General features: G+C 48.9%; 1 protein-coding gene across 4 annotated transcripts in view; it reads left to right on the top strand.

Moving 5' to 3' along the window:
• Positions 1–806: 806 nt before the first annotated feature.
• The window catches only part of YEATS2 (YEATS domain containing 2), a 1,415,500-nt gene continuing 1,398,547 nt past the window's right edge, over positions 807–17,759 (top strand). For 2 of the 4 annotated variants that reach the window (XM_085634929.1, XM_085634926.1), the window contains exons 1-2: positions 875–943; positions 7,909–7,975. The gene's annotated coding sequence lies outside the window, so the exon portion shown is untranslated. Of the gene's footprint in view, positions 944–7,908; positions 7,976–17,759 lie in introns of all 4 variants that reach the window. The other 2 variants (XM_085634927.1, XM_085634925.1) reach the window with 1 other exon arrangement.

Here is a 17,759-nt window from a genome sequence, read left to right as displayed (position 1 = left end):
TCACTGTCCTAACAGACCTCGAGGTCCAGCCTTCACTACGGCTGAATGCCCCCCCAGAGCTGGCAGCGGATCCTGCGGTACGGCCCAGGGACGGCCGCAGAGCGAGAGAACCCCCCCCCCCCCCTCCTCCTCCCAGATCCACACATCCTAGCATATGTGTAAGCCGAGGGCCAGGGGGAGAACCGATGCCCCAAGCCCCTCCGAGCCCAGGCGGCGACCTGCGGTGTCGGAGCCCTGCCATGAAAAGCGCCTAAGGCCGGCCCCACGCTCTCTCCCCTCGCTTGACGAGGATGTCTCTCCCCTCGCTTGACGAGGATGTCTCTCCCCTCGCTTGACGAGGATGCCCCCCCCCCCCCCCGCAGGTACTTCACTGAGCCACCGAGAGACTCCCGCAGACAGACCCCTGTCCCTGTGGGATGCCCGCCCTGTGCGAGCCCCGCATCCGGCCCGATTCCCCCAGCGCCATCCACTGCCACAAGGCACTACCCTGCGCCTAGCAGACTATCTATCCTAAGGCCTCAGAACAAGACCCTACACTTAACACAGCTTTTCCTTTCTCTCCTCCTTCCATCCTATCCAAGACTGCAGCAGCCCAACCTGGAACGCATTGATACTCAAGGAGCTCGCCGCTCAGATTGAGCTCCGGTAAAAACCTCTCTCATGCCAAGCAATTGAAATCCTCGGACAAATGTTCAACGGCCAATCAGCACTTCGGACTTCTGTATTGTGCACTAGGATTGCTTAGGGCGGCCTCATATTCTCCAATCGTAGTTCACTTTACACATCAGCAGTACCGCCCACTCCCAGATACCGCCTAGAATTATGTTCGCTGAGGGATTGGTTGTTGTGCGACCCGGAATTGCTAAAACTACGTACACATGATATCCGTTGAAAGATACAAGTACTAACGACGGACTGCAGGCTGAATTCGTGGATAGTCCGCGTAAGTAGCGGACAGGTGGTGCTGTATTACACGCTTTTTTGAGTCATAGTTTTTTCACTCTGTGCAGCGTAATAATGCTGTAAAGTTCTGGTTGTAGAGGCTAGAGTCCTCGTAACTTATGCGCTGATGCTGTAGTGCTAGATCTAGTAGCTGACTTCTCTCGCAACACGTGAAGATCCATATTCACAGTTTACCAGAGGTTCCAACTTTTATGGCTCTGTAAAGGCGTATAGCGACAGAAACCGGAGGGTCCCAAGCCACATTTGTAGACGTTACTTCCAATGTTTTAGAATTCAACCTGTTTTGGATGATGGAAATAAAAAATAGCTGAATTAAAATAATCAGTTTATATACTACAACATAAGCAAGCATGTATACATTTTTATTTCATTAATATGCAGCACATAACTCTACATTTTTAACACTGCAGTTAACTTGCCGACTTATGTTGCTCTCAGCAAAGATTGTTTCCCCTATAGTCGGATTCCAACCAAAAATGGGACCAGTCACCTAAAATATGACTTGGATAGTACCAGTATGTTAATTTTGAGCTAATTACACTATCCCTAACTGCAAATATCATTATACCTTTGCTGCAAGACTAGAGGTCTCTTGATGTAGTTCATTGTATTGTGTGTTATTGTAATTGCGTTTATATAGCGCTTACTACCACCGACGAGGCGACAAAGTGCTTTTTCGGCTAGTAGCACGCTTCTCCGCAATCTAAAAGTGATTAGCAGTGAATTATATAGTGAAATATGAGAATAATTTGAGCGGTGGATATGTTGGCCTGTTATTTGGATTGAGAAGGATACTGGAGGGATAGAAGAGGAATAGGTTTGCATTTATATAGCGCTTGCTACCCCTGATGAGTTGTTGAAGCCCTTTTCGTCAAGTAACACGCTACTCCGGAACTTGAAAAGGATTGGTGGTGAATTAATCTAGGGCAATATGAAATTAATTTGAGCTTTGGACATGTTAGTCTGTCATTTGAATTGAAAAGGATAGTGGAGGGATGAAGAGGGGATGGTTTGCATTTTTATTGCGCTTGCTTCCCTGATGAGGTGCTGTAGCCCTTTTTGGCGAGTAGCAGGCTACTCTGGAATCGAAGAAGGACTAGTGGTAAATTAGGGTAGGGAAACATGAAATACATTTGATTTGAGAGGTGGATATGTTAGTCTGTTTGGATTGTAAAAAGTCTGTTGAGAGGTAAACAGAGTCCTACATACCTGGAAGGAGGGATTGAGGATCATTTCCAGACTTATCTGGAAGATCATCTGCCAAGGCTGTCAAACCAGATAAACTTAATTTTATGTTTCCTGGTAGATATCTGGCCTGAATGCTTCCTATACACACACATTGATCAACTATATAAAGAGCAAACTTTCTACATGTTAAGAGCTGCCATTGAAGAATAACAAAAAAAGAAGCAAGACACAGCAAAAAATCTTACGAGACTTAAGAAACATGCATCATGAGTTACTGTGGTTAGGCTAGACCAAATATCTTGGAAGCAAAATGGATCCATGTACATACTGTTAAGTCCTAAAAACCAAGCAAAATTCTGGGAATACATCAATAAACTAGACAAAACTGGCCATTCAAGGGTGAATGATGTACCAATTGAGAAATGGATCACGTATGCAAATCAGGAGAGTACTCCCACAACCTGTTTCGATCGGCTACACAATTGACTGGAATGTGCACTGTATTCCACTAATGACTAATATCTCCTGTAGAGCAGGAGGATTAAAGGAACAAAGAAAACTCAACAAAGGCACAAGAACTCTTTTTGTGTACTCATATGTTTGATTGATTGTTGTGTTTCTCAAGGGTCTCATAACATTTCTAACCTGTTTAGTGGGTTCATAACAGCCTAAAGCTATTTCTAAGTGTTATGCTGAATTTTAGCTAAAGCGGTAAATTGCAAACCTTTCATTCAAGTTTCTTAAGATAGATCACACTGCATACCTGTTTTCGTTAGACAAATAGCAACTTGGCTGTTCTCTATCATATCTTTGCTTGGGAATGAAAAACAATGTTAGGTGAAGGCCACTTCTTTGCACTGGTCCCCGGTATTGCTCCTGGCTGAGGTTTGTTAGTGCTGCAAACTGGCTCTGCTTCTGGCTTGATAATTCTAGTCCTCTGATCTATGGTCATATACATGCGTTTTTATAGTTTCCAGGAGACTGTAATTGAGGTTGTGGCATAGGAATGATCAAAGCATTGACTGATTGTCTTCGGCTTGGCAATTGCTAGTGCAAGAGATGGACAGATGTATTGGAACAGATCATTAAGGTTCAGGGATTCCAGAGATAGTGGCGTTCCTTGTGGATCGATTCCTGTTGGGACAGATGACCCATCATTGTAAACATACTTTACTATTGGAAGTTGCAGTGCACGGCAGTAAGCTTGATGCAACTTCAGTGGTCAAAGTAGTTTCACCTTGATAGAGGCCATTGGAGGTATTTCTAGTGAAACTTTAGGATGTATTCTTGCAAACAGTTTATGCAGCAAAATACTAGTCTCACTTATTTAATGCTCTCTGAGCTTCATATAGATTATGTACCAACCTCAGTCCTGTACTTAATACCTTAGCGGTCAAGGCTTGTATAATCATACCGTTGGCAGGCTCTATTAACCTGTTTGATTCCGGATGGAACAGTTGCGAGTATTGCAGACATACTCCCAGAATAGACACAGGATCCCAAAACGCCTTTGTGGCGACAGCAGGGGCTGTGTCTGAATGAAAGGTACAAACTGTAACAATTGCTTCTATGCACTGCAAGTATTTTGTGACTGCTTGAGCATCAGCATGTCTTTGGGGTCAAACCTACAGGAATCTGAAGCATGAATTTCCAGCAACTAATATACATTTATATTGGTCGACTGATATGATTGTCCCAGTCTGGTCGAGCAAAATTACCCCAAACTGGTGATTGGCGGTAGTAAGGGGAGTCTGCATTGGTCTTGGAAAAGTAGAATGTTTTATTTGTTAGTAAATCTTACATTGCCATACATCATTTTTAGTTTGTTTTGGTAAATATAGCCACTAGTTTAATTTGCTGCAGCATGGCTACTGTGGCACTCATGTCAGCTTTGGCAGCCTCTAATTCCCTCTGAACTGCTTTAATTAGATATAATCTAACTTGCTTGTTAGGAATATGTCTATCACCCTCTCCAGGTAAAGAGACCATTGGAGCGTTATCCTAAACGAGGGTATAGGAGTGTTTATAGGGAAAGCCACAAGGAGGCTTTTTCTTTATTGATTTCCTTTTTGAATCTCTGAATCCGTTGAGTTGCCAGTGTGCTAAATTGACATTGTGTCCATGCACACAGAATTAAGAATTTGATACTATTGGTGTGGGATTGGAAGAATCTTCCATCTCTAGCGCAAGGAACAAGGCATGAATTTGGGTGAGCTGTGCAGTGCTATATCGACTAATGTTTTAGTGTGTATATGTCGCAATTTACTTTTGCCGTCTTCGAAAATTCCCGGTTCTGCAGTGCATGCCATGGAGTATTTCTATTTAGTAACAACCTCAGGCTGTTTAGAGGTGCCTCTGTGGAACACGCTCTTGTAGTCCTGTGTGGGTAAAATGTGTTAAATGTTTTGTGTGTGTATTGAAGTTCTTTTGTGTTGCGAGTTGGTTCATACTCCACTTTTACATCAACTGCACTTAAAGCATGGTCCTCTGCATTTAATGCAAGTGTAGAGCGCGAGCAATATTTATGCTTGCTTTTGTCAATGATTCTAGTGTAGCAATAGGAGCATATATAAAGATTAGTTCTAAGTACGGTATCTGAGTTCACATTTCTATATTCTTAAACATTTTGTATGATTAATCGTGTTATAAAAAGGGATGTTTGTAGTGAAACTAGAAGGCGTAATGATACCTTTAAATTGCACCTGATATAAGATAGCTTTTATGTTGCATTTTGCTTCTGGCTTCAGAGGATATTATGCCTGTATTTGAAGCTCACCCCGTAAGCGTAGAACCAAATTTGTATCCCGCCTAGCTTGGTTGCTTTAAAAAGCTGGAACTTGTTTCAAAGCCTATTTGCATGCCTATCTTTGCCTGCGGTCTTCAGGCACTAAGAAGCAAAATGCTAGCATTATTACCTCTTCACCTCGAGGTGCATCCTTTATAAAGACTCAAGGCCAATCATAAATCTGTGAGAATAAAGTCATAGACGTCTGTTAAATGCGTCCAGAATTACGCTTTATTTGTGTGTGGTGTAACCCCCATAGTTTCTATTTTTACATTATAAACCCTGTCTGGAGGGTTTACATGTTCATCTAGAGTCTCAACCAGTTTAAATTCATTAGTCGGAATAATCTCTGGAAAATCTTGGAGAGTCTGCGCACTATTGTCACTTCTGTGCTGTCCTGAAGTCCTGTTTCACACATGTCTGTAGCTTGCAGGGCATGTTTTTAGGTCTCGCCTAGCGTCGCAGTGCATGCGCTGCTCGCTCTGCGAGATCTATTGTTGTCGGGTTTGTTTCGGAAGTGGGGTGGAAGCTCCGCCTCCGCTTTTCATTTGCGCGTGTCATGCTTTAGGTAAAACGCTCGCATTTCATTTGGAGAGAGGCTTTTTGGTCCCCTCCCTGTCTCCTTTCCGGCTCGCCCACCCGGACTGGAGATTTGGCTCGCGCACGGCGTCTCTTTTGCTCGCGCACGGTGTGTCTTCGATGGGTCGGGGCATTTCTGGCGTGCTTCGGTCAAGGCTGGTGATGTGACTGCAGCCCTGGGCTTTTCCTACATGTTTCTCTGCCTGACGTCTTGGCTGAATTTTCACGAGTTTTTTTCAGCGACTTTTCCTCGTGCGCGCTCTTCACTGCCTGTCCGGTTTGTGAAACAGGAGACTAGCGCTGGGCTGCTGAAGGCTGGAGATCTGTCAGGGCTTTGTCTCTTAGTGCTTGTATGGCCACACTCCATGCTCCCTCCTAGGCATATGGTAGCCTCCTCGGAGAGAAGTGCCATTTGCCTCTAGTTAAGGGCTAACGTTATTGCATTCTCCAAGAGATGAGGTAGTTGCTGTCGGAAGAGAGGTTAAGTGGTTGTCACATCTGCAGAGTATAGTTTAATGCAACTTGTAGGGCCTCTGAGAGGACAGCAGTAACCGACTGATATGATACTTTAATTGTAGTGTTCCACTTGTCTGCTGCTATGGGATTTGTGTACTCCTATAGACCAGCACTGGAGTGATTATCTCCACAAAGTGATGTGCTGTGTTTCCGAAATTGTACATTAGTGTGATTTTCACAAGCGTTATTTAGACCCTTGTGGAAGGCTTTGAGTATTTTATGTTGTTTCTCAACCACACAGTATCTACTTACAGATGAGGGTGAGAATCGCCTCCTATGAGTGAAGTGGTCTGCTCTTCCATGTATGGTTTGGAATGATTGTGTCCTTTGTGTGATATGATCTCAAGATGGGAGAACAGTCAGGATTCCTCTTGCAATCGATATGAGAATCTAAGAGTATAATAATAATAAACAAGTTCATAAAGCGCATGGCTACACTAGCTAGTGTGTCCCCATGCTGCAGCAAAAAATGACCAAGTTCAGGGCAGTAAAGTGAAAACAAAGAGAAATTAGATGGGGGGCTTAGAGATGGAAAGAGCCAGGTCTTTAGCTTTTTCTGAAAGATTGTCTCCGAAGACTCCAGCCGGAGCCACGGGGGGAGTTTATTCCAGTGTTTGGCTGCTAGAAAGCGAAAGGAGCGACCACCCATCCTTGCTCTTCTGATGGTCGGAATGCTAACCTGCCCTGTCCCACTTGATCTCAATCGGTGTGTCGGAGAGTATGGGGTAAGTAGGTCATGCAGATAGGTGGACCCTCTTCTCTGTAGGATGCGGTGGCTGACACACAGAGCTTTAAAAATAATTTGTTCCCTTACCGGAAGCCAGTGAATGGAAGCTAGGGCCTTGTTAGAGGGAGCTCTCCTGGGTAGCATTAGGATGAAACGAGCTGCTGCATTCTGGATGCATTGGAGTCTCTGTACACATTTGATACTTGCTCCCAAGTAGAGGGCGTTCCCATAGTCCAAGCGTGACATCACCAGATCGTGGACCATAGTTGTCCTCGCTGTAACAGGAAGTACATCTAGGGTCTTCCAGAGTCCTCGCAGAACCCCAAAACATTTTCCTGCCACCCGCCTGGTGTGGTTCTCGAAGGATAGTTTGGTATCCAACCACATCCCTAGGTTCTTTACCTGATCACTAGGGGAAGGGGTTGGCCCCAATGTCTGAGGCCACCATGCTGAGGACCAGATGGAGGGTGCTTTGCCTATCACTAGTACTTCAGTTTTGTTGCCATTAAGTTTTAGGCAGTTGTTAGCCATCCAGGATGCCAGTTCTTGTAGGCACGTCGGGAAATTGATGGCTGCCTTATCGCAAGCTTGTGTTAGGGACACCACCAGTTGTGTGTCATCAGCATATGACACAACACTGACACCAAATTGTCCAATAATCTCTGCCAGGGGGGTGATGTAAAGATTAAAGAGGGTGGGGCTGAGTGTGGAGCCCCGTTGGACCCCTTGATTCAGCTTGATACTTATGGAGTGGTAGGGTTCCTGAGACACCTGGAAACTACGGTTGTGTAGGAAGGACCCCAGCCATTCCATGGCTCGACCAGCCAGACCTCCTTTCCTAAGGCGCTGAAGTAATGTTTGATGGGCAACAGTGTTGAATGCGGCACTGAGGTCTAATAGGACTAAGGAAACCGTCTGTCCGTCATCTACATGTTTGCGGATGATTTCTGTAGATAGGAGCAGTGCCGATTCAGTAGAGTATGTTGCACGAAAGCCCGATTGAGTGGGGTGAAGTAAGCTATGTTTACTGATGTGAGCTGTCAATTGGGTGTTAACCACCTTATCTGCTATTTTGGCAAAGTAAGGCATTAGTGAGATTGGGAGTAAATTCTCCAGTTGGCTCATGCTAACATTTGGTTTCTTTTTTAAGGGGAGGACGATCGCCTCTTTCCAGGGACTGTTCCTGAGGTACAAGAGAGCTCGAGGAGGTGTCTGATGTAAGGCTCTAGTATCTCTAGGCTCCCTCTTAGCACCCCTCTGTCCCCTCTGCTCAGCATAGCATTCTCTAACAGGCAACAACTTGAGCGTTTCTTTCTCTGTGGGATGCGATCTCCCCCCTCAGATAGAATATAAAATATTTGTTTCCTTTAAGTGCTTTGGAAGACTGCTTTTGTGGCATGCAGAGAGCAAAGCGGGCACAGAAAGGTCACAAGAGGTCACTACAGCATACTTCCCAACTTCAATCCGATGTCTTCATTTGTGTTACCTTCCTGCTCTGAATTGTGAATCAGAACTGCCACACTTGTGTATCAACCATTGCACATCTGCCCTGTTGCACACGCGGTCCCTGCAGCGTTAACTGCCTCATTTATTGTGTTCCGTTCCAAAACTACCACCATCCAGGCCCTTCCTTGTGTGAAGGGCTGATAGCACTTCCCTCTGTCCTGCACTTTTTGATTTGCAGTGAGGCTTTTTGGGGTTACATTCTAGCTTTTAGTGCTGGGCAGATCCTTCCACCACTAGGCACGCTTCATCTTATGTTTTTTTAAACCGCGCAGGACGTCGCGCTTTATATTGAGTTTATTTTAAACATTGAGGCGTGCTTCAGCTTCAGCATTGGCAGATGCAACTTTCTTTTCTTCGGCGCAGCTCACCCAACTACATGCCACCAAGGAGACCATCATTAGCTTGGCTTAAAGTAAGTGCCTCCACTAATCATCAATAGCACTCATGCAGCTGTTTTGATTCTGCACACGACCTAATATTGTTTTTTTAGGAAACAGCGCGGCACGCCACACTTTATATTATGTTTTTTTTAAACAGTACGACACGCCGCACTTCAGCTTCAACAATGGTAGCTGCGCCTTTCATTTCTTCTGCCCAGCTCACCAAACTCTATCTTAGTCATTCACTCACTCAGCCCGAGTCCTGTTCCATGTCACAGCCCCCCATCGGTCCCCATCTGACCCCATCCCGTTCCCCACACTCACCCCCGCCCATGCACTAATCATGACACCCTGAGGAGGTCGCTCCCTGGCACAGGCTTTCCGGCCCTCTCCACGCTCACTTGCCATGGCTAGGCTGGTATAGCTGGCGGCTCTGTTGCATGCCACACTTCAACTTCAACAACGGCGACCGTGCATTTAATTTCTTCTGCGCGGCTCGCCCAACTCCATGCCACCACGAGACAGTAATTTGCATGGCTCAAACAAGTAAGTGCCTCCGCTGGTTATCGAGAGCTCTCATGCAGCTGTTGTGATTACTGGTGGGGTTTACTCTAATGGAATGCATTCTGCGTGTCTTTTTGTGTGCGTTCACTCCGTCATCTGTTAGCCATACCTCATATGTACTGTGTGCGTTCGCCCCTTTTTGTGAATGCTGTACATGTAGTTTCCTGTGTGAGTGTTTATGTGCCGTTTGCTCTGGGTGCATGCCACTAGCGTTATGTCTTGTACCTTGCGTTATCCATGGGCATGATGCATCTATGCCCAGAGTAGGTGAACAGGGTGATCTCCGTATGCTGTTTGCACACTCCATTTGTGCAATGTCTGTACACTATGATTTCTCTGTGCACTGCGTGTATGTTCGTGCACAGTTATCTGTTGTACACTTGCACGAAAGGAAACAGAAACCACGTCTTTTGTGTTACGGTTGTAGATTCTAGTTCCTTGTTGCATTCTGGTACATGTAGATTTCCCTCCAATACCCCATTTTAAATGCAGAAAAACAATTTGTCCGACCACTCCAAGGCGTACGCAGGGCTTTGGAACACACTTTTTCTTTAAATAATCACTCCACTGCAAACAAAAAAACACAAGTACAAAACATTGTCATTTACTACAACAATAGCTCTAACTTTCACAAATGCGAGACCTATTGCATTGCAAATGCTTGTTTAGTTACTCCAGCCACTTTCTTGTTTTGAAAGTGTGTCTTAGAGTCAGGACTGTTCTTTTCCTTCTTTACTTCTTTAGTCTCCGCTTCATATCCTGATTTAATTTTTAATTTTTCTGCTTGGATAACGTGTCCTTTCTGCAGTATTCAATACGACTAGTTCTTTCTGCCCACTTAATGTCATAGTCCCCAGAAGAACGGCTATCAGCATAGTGATGCTGATCTGACGTTTTAGGTCGAGCTAGACAGCGCAGCTGTCTCTCCGAGGCCTGCAGTAATCAGTCTGTGTGAATCAAGTCCATCCCCTTTTTATCCATTCCTTTTCATTTGTCTATGTCAGTGTCCTTTAAAAATCTTTGCTTGCTAGTGGTCAGTCCTGCCTCTGTGTCCCTCATTTCTCTCTTCTGTTCCTCCCACTGTCTCAATTCTCTATGGTTGTTTATCTGTTTTCTGGGGGACTCTTTTCTTTCTTGGTTTCCTGCTCTTTTACTGTTTGTCTGTTCTCTCCCTTGCTTCTTGCATTTAAACATAGTATTAATTCTCCTACATCGCTTTACACCCCAGTTCTGTTACAGCTGCTTCCCCTGCCCTGCCTCCCGCTGGGTTTCTTGTTAATAAATTGTTGCATCAGGGCTGCTACCATTTCACCAGCGCTGCCCTGGTTTCTTTTTTATTGTGTATGTCCTGGCCCCTCGGTCCACTTTCTCTGCTCTCCCTCTCCTCTCTGTCAGTCAGCTAGGTTCAGCCTGCCTCTCAGTAGAGCCATGCCGACAGAGAGGGAGGGTTGTGCTGCTGGCTGCCTTGGAGCAGGGGGCACTACTGTCTGCGCCTTTCCTGCTCCTAGCAGCTGCCTGGGCCCAGGACTAGGTCTGGTCGCCGCAGAGATTGGCAGGGTCTTTCTATTGCGTTTATTGGCAGGCTTTTTCTATCAGCGGGGTGCCCTTTCACAAGCACCACACTGGTTTTGCTTTCATTCTCCTGTCTCCAACCCCCACCGCCTCCACCCTACTCTTTCTGCTCTTCCCCCCTCCATTTCTTGCAATCGGTCTTAGTGATCCGGCTTGCTTGCTTCGCAGCAGAGTCAGGGGGACAGAGAGGAAGTGTTGTCCTGAGTCACTGGCTGCAGCCTGCCTCAGAGCAGGGGGCACTGCTGTCTCTGCCTTTTCTAGTCCTCGCAGCTGTTCCGGCCGTGGACTGACTCTGGTTTTGGTTTGTTCCATCTCACACGCAATGTGACACTCACGAACAGGATGCGAAAACTAGAACCGGGGCAGCTGTGTTGATAAGCTGTTGCCGATAAGTTTATCTCTGCTCAAGGATCGGCTTGTTTTTCCAGGTATAGTCGTATTTTGCAGCTGTAGATTTTGCCTTAATTTTTAAACCACTGTCTCCATATCTTGACGAGTTGGCTCACATATATTCAAAAGCACTAGAATGGATCGTCTGGGGGAGGTCAGGTACAATAGAACATCGTCAGCATATAACGAGATGCGGTCTTCCCAGCTGTCCGTCCACCTAAGACCCCGGATCATTGATTCCCACGGCTCCAAGACTAGGGCAAATAACAACGGTGACAGGGGGCAGCCCTGACGCGTGCCCCGGGACAGCGGGAAGTCATGGGATATGTGACCATTAGCCGTCACATGCGCCAGTGGTTTTGTATACAGGAGACGCACCCATGCGCAGAACTTTGGGCCAAAGCCCAAGTGTGTCAGCACAGCGAACAAGTGTTCTGCTTGGGTTTTCGGATCAGATAGAACCCGCTCATCAGAGCCTCACTAACCCCGCCAGAACGTTACCCCCTCCCTAGAACCTGTTTACAATAGTGCAACCACATATATCTACCACCTAAGGACAGGGGATTCCTACTATACATACCAAGACCTCTTATAATCGGCGGCCTCGCGATCCCACACGGATCCAGACCTCACTGCCCATACGACAGTATCACAAGTGGCGGCCTTGCGATTCCACACGAATCCAGACCTCTCTACCCAGACGGCAGTCTCAGCACAATCGGCGGCCTCGCGATCCCATACGGATCCAGACCTCTCTGCCCATACGACAGTATCACAAGTGGCGGCCTCGCGATTCCACACGAATCCAGACCTCTCTACCCAGACGGCAGTCTCAGCACGATCGGCGGCCTCGCGATCCCATACGGATCCAGACCTCTCTGCCCATACGACAGTATCACAAGTGGCGGCCTCGCGATTCCACACGAATCCAGACCTCTCTACACAGACGGCAGCCTCAGCACAATCGGCGGCCTTGCGATCCCCTACGGATCCAGACCTCTCTGCCCATACGACAGTATCACAAGTGGCGGCCTCGCGATCCCACACGGATCCAGACCTCTCTACCCAGACGGCAGTCTCAGCACAATCGGCGGCCTCGCGATCCCATACGGATCCAGACCTCTCTGCCCATACGACAGTATCACAAGTGGCGGCCTCGCGATTCCACACGGATCCAGACCTCTCTACCCAGACGGCAGTCTCAGCACAATCGGCGGCCTCGCGATCCCATACGGATCCAGACCTCTCTGCCCATACGACAGTATCACAAGTGGCGGCCTCGCGATTCCACACGGATCCAGACCTCTCTACCCAGACGGCAGTTTCAGCACAATCGGCGGCCTCGCGATCCCATACGGATCCAGACCTCTCTGCCCATACGACAGTATCACAAGTGGCGGCCTCGCGATTCCACACGAATCCAGACCTCTCTACCCAGACGGCAGTCTCAGCACAATCGACGGCCTCGCGATCCCCTACGGATCCAGACCTCTCTGCCCATACGACAGTATCACAAGTGGCGGCCTCGCGATCCCACACGGATCCAGACCTCTCTACCCAGACGGCAGTCTCAGCACAATCGGCGGCCTCGCGATCCCATACGGATCCAGACCTCTCTGCCCATATGACAGTATCACAAGTGGCGGCCTCGCGATCCTATACGAATCCAGACCTCTCTACCTAGACGGCAGTCTCATGCGACAGTTCATCCTATGATCACCATATCATACAAAAAGGGAATCAGTCTCACTATTCATCAGATCACACAAGGATTGCCAGTTCGAGCATAGCCTGTTCTCAGGTTCGAGGGGCTCCTCTTTCCCCTATTCAGTTACCACTTACCTGATCAGGGTTAACATCTGTTCATGTAGCCGCAGCTGACTAGAAGAATAGGCTACCCTCTCATACAAGAACACACAGCACATGTTGGTTCACTACAAACTGGGTACTTTATTACTCATTACATACGCAATCACATAACATTACAATATAACACATAACCTGCAAAGGAAAGTGAAAGATTAAGTTGTACACTCTAATAAGAAAGGGTCGACATCACCTTAGTAGTATGTAGCCTGCACTCAGTGGTCATCTAGGTTCCCTTCTCGTCTGTGCATCGGCTCGCCTGGAATCACCCTTCTCCGAGTCACTGGGCCCTCTTCCTTATCGGCTACTCTCTCCTCTCTGGCTATTCTGCTAGGAGAGCATCTGTCTCTCGGTTCTTCTCCGCCTTCAAGATGGCGTCTGTCTTCCCTGGAATAAGTAGTAGCTTTACTGCTAACGGCTAGATGCCGCCTACGGACTGAACATGTAACTGCCTCAGACTTTCACTAATATAGAGGTGCGTTTTCTCATGGAAAATTCCGGCCTGTAACCTGCCGCCCACCAAATTCTTGTACCTCCCCGTACCAAGGACACGTTCCCAGCCGGCCGGCCTGATGTAGTGTCTTCGGCATGAAGAAAAATACAATCCTTCGATAAGGGCCGGCCTGAACCGGTTCTCTCCAAGCGAATAACACCTCATAACTAAAACATTACATTTGACCTAGAAGCATCCCAAGCTGCCGGGGCAGAAAGAAAGATGGAGTCTCTCCCGTTTCAGGCCTACCAGGCCTGAATTCAGCACAGCTCCATGAAATACCCTCACTACAGGACAGGCCATCCCCAATACTAACGAATCTATCCCCTAGACTATGTGTGCAAGCCCCGATCCACGGGGAAGAGCACAGGATCACGTCGAAGTGCCTAGTAAATAGGCTCCATTCACTACTCTAACCCTTAGACTTGAATGGTAAGAGACTGAAGTCACATTTAATCATCTTTTCCTCACAAGAAGGCCGGGAAAATCGAGCAGAACAACAAGAAAGGCCACTCCACCATATCGAATGCCATACGGGCGTCCACTGATAGAAGAATGGCTGGCTCTTGAAGATATGGTATGCGGGCTATCACTCCGTGCAGGCGCCTCAGGTTCAATGCCGTGTTTCTATTGCGCATAAAGTCGGACTGGTCTGGGTGAATTAGGGTTGTGAGGTGCGGGGTCAGCCTGATCGCGAGAAGCTTTGCGAGAATTTTGGCCTCAGCATTGAGTAAGGAAATGGGGCGATAGGAGGTGCAGTCTTCCGGGGGCTTCCTGGGCTTTGGGATCGCCACCACCGTGGCCAAACGCTGATCCGGCGGAAGCTCGCCTATTTGTAAGCAGTCACAGTACATATTGAGCAGGTGTGGGGCCACCGTCCCCGCTAGCCTTTTATAAAGCTCTATGGGTATACCATTTGGCCCCAACGCTTTCCCGGATTGTAAGGCACCAATTGCCACCTGCAGCTCATCAGTGGTAAGGGCCGCTTCCAGTGTAAGGGCCGCGGGCGTTCATCTTTAAGTTACTCAACTATAGGGACAGGGATGCGGTCTTTCGAGAAACACGCAAGATGGTGAACCTTAAAGTGGGTGGCAACCCAGTTATGCTCTTCCCGGACTATACGGCTCGGGTGCAGAAGCGTAGGAGCAACTACACAGCCGTGAAACGACAGCTCCGCGTCTTGGAACTACCTTACTCGCTGCTATTTCCAGCCCGACTGCGTGTTGTTGCAAAAGAGGGCACCTTCTTCTTTGACTCACCAGAGGAGGCGTGGGACTGGCTTGAAGAGTCTGGTCTGTGGTCGGGAGTGAGACCTTCAAGCTCAGAAAGTGACACCACAGCGGGTAGGCGAACCCGGCGGCGGGGGACAATGAAGAATGCCCAGCCTGGGATAAGCGCCCGAGCCCGGAGAACATGCAAAGGGAAAGACTGGAAGCCCTAGAAGCAGTCGCCACCCTCGGCTCCTTACATGCCCAGGAACGTCCGGACTCCCACGTGTGCACCACCCTGGTACCCAGCGGCTCCTCATCGCCATCGACGGAAGTATCGGAGGATCTTGGATTACCAGTGGTAACTCCGCAAACTGCGAATTACATTATCTAAATTGACACTGTCGCGACAGCCCTCAGCATGGACACCTCACGCAAGTAGATCACTGTCTGTTAACCTCTGTGTTTTGTTTGCAGTTGGGGGGGAAGGGCGAGCTTACAGCAGTAGCTGTAATGTCCAGTCCACATGGTGGCAGAGCAGCCGCGACACATCCGTACATCATTCCAGGGGGGCGGGGGAGGGGGGGAGAATGGGAGTATGGGCGCACTCGCCCGGTGCATTGGTTCGACTCAGTCTGCTGGTCCCGCGTGGCGACACTGGTGCTCACACGGATGGCACATCCAGTAGGCACCCCACTGACCTAGTTTACGCTACTTCACAGTTACAGTGGTTTGGACGGGCATAGCGAAATGTCCGCCCCAGATGTTACACCGTTCTTAGTTCTTCAGTTATGTTTTCTGTTGCAGCACACCGACTTGACACTGCCTGTCCCTGTTCCCCGTGCCACCCAGGCATGTCCCGGCCCCGGCCCCGGCGCCCCCATTGAATCGACTCATCCGAGATGGTGTGCACTGACATAATCACGTGGAACATACGCGGCATGTACACGCCTGCGCGGCGCTACTCCATATTTGCATATCTCCAAAGACACTCCACTGCAATCGCCCGCCTGCAGGAAACACATATGACACAGACGGAATTAGACAGGCTGCGCAAACGCCGGAGGGGTCAACTGTATGGCACAACATATTCAGCACACGCGCTGGGCACAATAATTTGGGTGAGAGCGGGTACCCTGTTCATCTGTACAGACACAGTGATAGACCCCGCAGGCAGGTGCACTCTGGCACGGGGGACACTCAATGGTCAAATCCTGTTGGGCTCTATTTACGCTCTGAGCACTGACCAACCCTCATACCTAGCGCAATTGTCCACAAAGCTGGCTCCCTATGCTGGGCTCCCCTGGCTATTAGGTGGGGACTTTAATTCGGTGTTAGACGTACGCCTAGATAGGTCCTTCCCACCCCTCCGAACAACAACGGCTGTCTCAAACGCGCAGACCCTCACCGACTGGCTATCATCCTGGGCGTTATTGGATCTGTGGCGTGGCCTGCACCCTAATGATCGCATCTATTCTTATTACTCTGCAGTGCACGACCTTCACGTGCGGTTGGACAGGGTGGTAGGCTCTCCAGCACTGGCCCCGTTGATTGAGGACGTGGAATATTTAGAACGGACTCATTCTGACCATAACCCCCTGAGGCTACGGCTGAACTGGGAACCTGATCGTCCTCCGGTCCCTACCTGGCGTCTCCAGTCTGCGGCACTGGAGGACCCGGAATTTCGTGTATCCCTGGAGTCGGCTATTCTGGAGTATTTCGAACTGAACGAAGGGACAGCGAGTAACACATTGGTGGAATGGGATGCCCATAAAACGGCTATCAGGGGTCACTGCCTCGGTGCTACGTGGAGCATACGCAAAAGCCTGTTGTTGTCACTTACTCGTCTTGAATCGCAACTGCTCCAATACGAACGAGAGGGCGAGGATGGAGGCCGCCACTCAGGCCGTCTGGTGAGCCTTCGGGCGCAGCATGCGGACCCCATGTAACGTCTGTGATGCCACAACTATGCAGCACACACGGCTCGTACTCTCGCCAAAGCCGACAGAGCGGGACGCTTGTTGGCCTGGCTGCTCAAACAGGAGAGCAGCCATGCCCCAATTGGGGCCATACGCACACCTGAGGGGGCCCTGGTATACACGCAGCGTGAGATACACAAGGTGATGTCCGACCATTACGCTCAACTGTACCGGTCCGCAGGCCGCTGTTCCGGCCCTGATCTGGATAGGTTCCTCGAGACTATCCGCCTGCCCACGGTCTCCGAAGACCATCAAGAAACGCTCGATGGTCCCCTTACTTTGGAGGAAATCGGGGAGGCGATCGGCTCCATGGCATCTGGTAAGGCACCGGGGCCAGATGGCCTACCTGCTGACTACTATAAGGCCTACCGGGAGTCCCTAGTGTCGAGATTGCATGCCCTTTACTCCACAGCTCTGGACTAGCACACTCTGCCCCCCTCAATGCGTGAGGCCTACCTGGTGTTCCTTCTCAAGCCGAATAGAGACCCCGAGAATTTGGGCTCATACCGACCCCTGGCACTGCTTAATGTGGACTATAAAATATTCGCCAAGATGTTGGCGGAGCGTCTGGCACCAGTAGTACAGGAGTTGGTCCAAAGCGACCAGAATGGTTTTGTACCCAAACGTAGTACCTCACTGAATCTGCGGAGGTTCTTTAGGGTGCCGTCGGATAGTGTACAGGAGTGGCCTAGGGCGGGTTGCCTTGTGCTGGACCTTGAAAAGGCCTTTGATTGTCTGGAGTGGGGCTACCTCACGGCAGTGCTGCTGCGCTATTGGCTGGGCCTGGGGTTTCTCCAGATGGTCGACCTACTATACAAGAACCCCACAATGAGGGTGAAGACGGGGCCATACATCTCTGACGCCAACCAATTCGCAGAGGCAGTAGGCAGGGGTGCCCGCTCTCGCCTCTCCTGTTCACGCTAGCAATCGAGCCCCTGGCAGCGGTATTGCATGCGACACTGGGTGACGGAATTCCCTTGGGGGATGCGACACATCAGGTATCCCTGTACGCAGATGACCTCTTGGTCTTCGTAAGAGATGTG

The sequence above is a fragment of the Triturus cristatus genome, chromosome 11 (assembly GCF_964204655.1).
Source record: "Triturus cristatus chromosome 11, aTriCri1.1, whole genome shotgun sequence".
Classification (NCBI taxonomy): domain Eukaryota; kingdom Metazoa; phylum Chordata; class Amphibia; order Caudata; family Salamandridae; genus Triturus; species Triturus cristatus.
The sequence above is the reverse complement of the archived record's forward strand: the minus strand, read 5'-3'. Positions and strand labels throughout refer to the sequence as shown.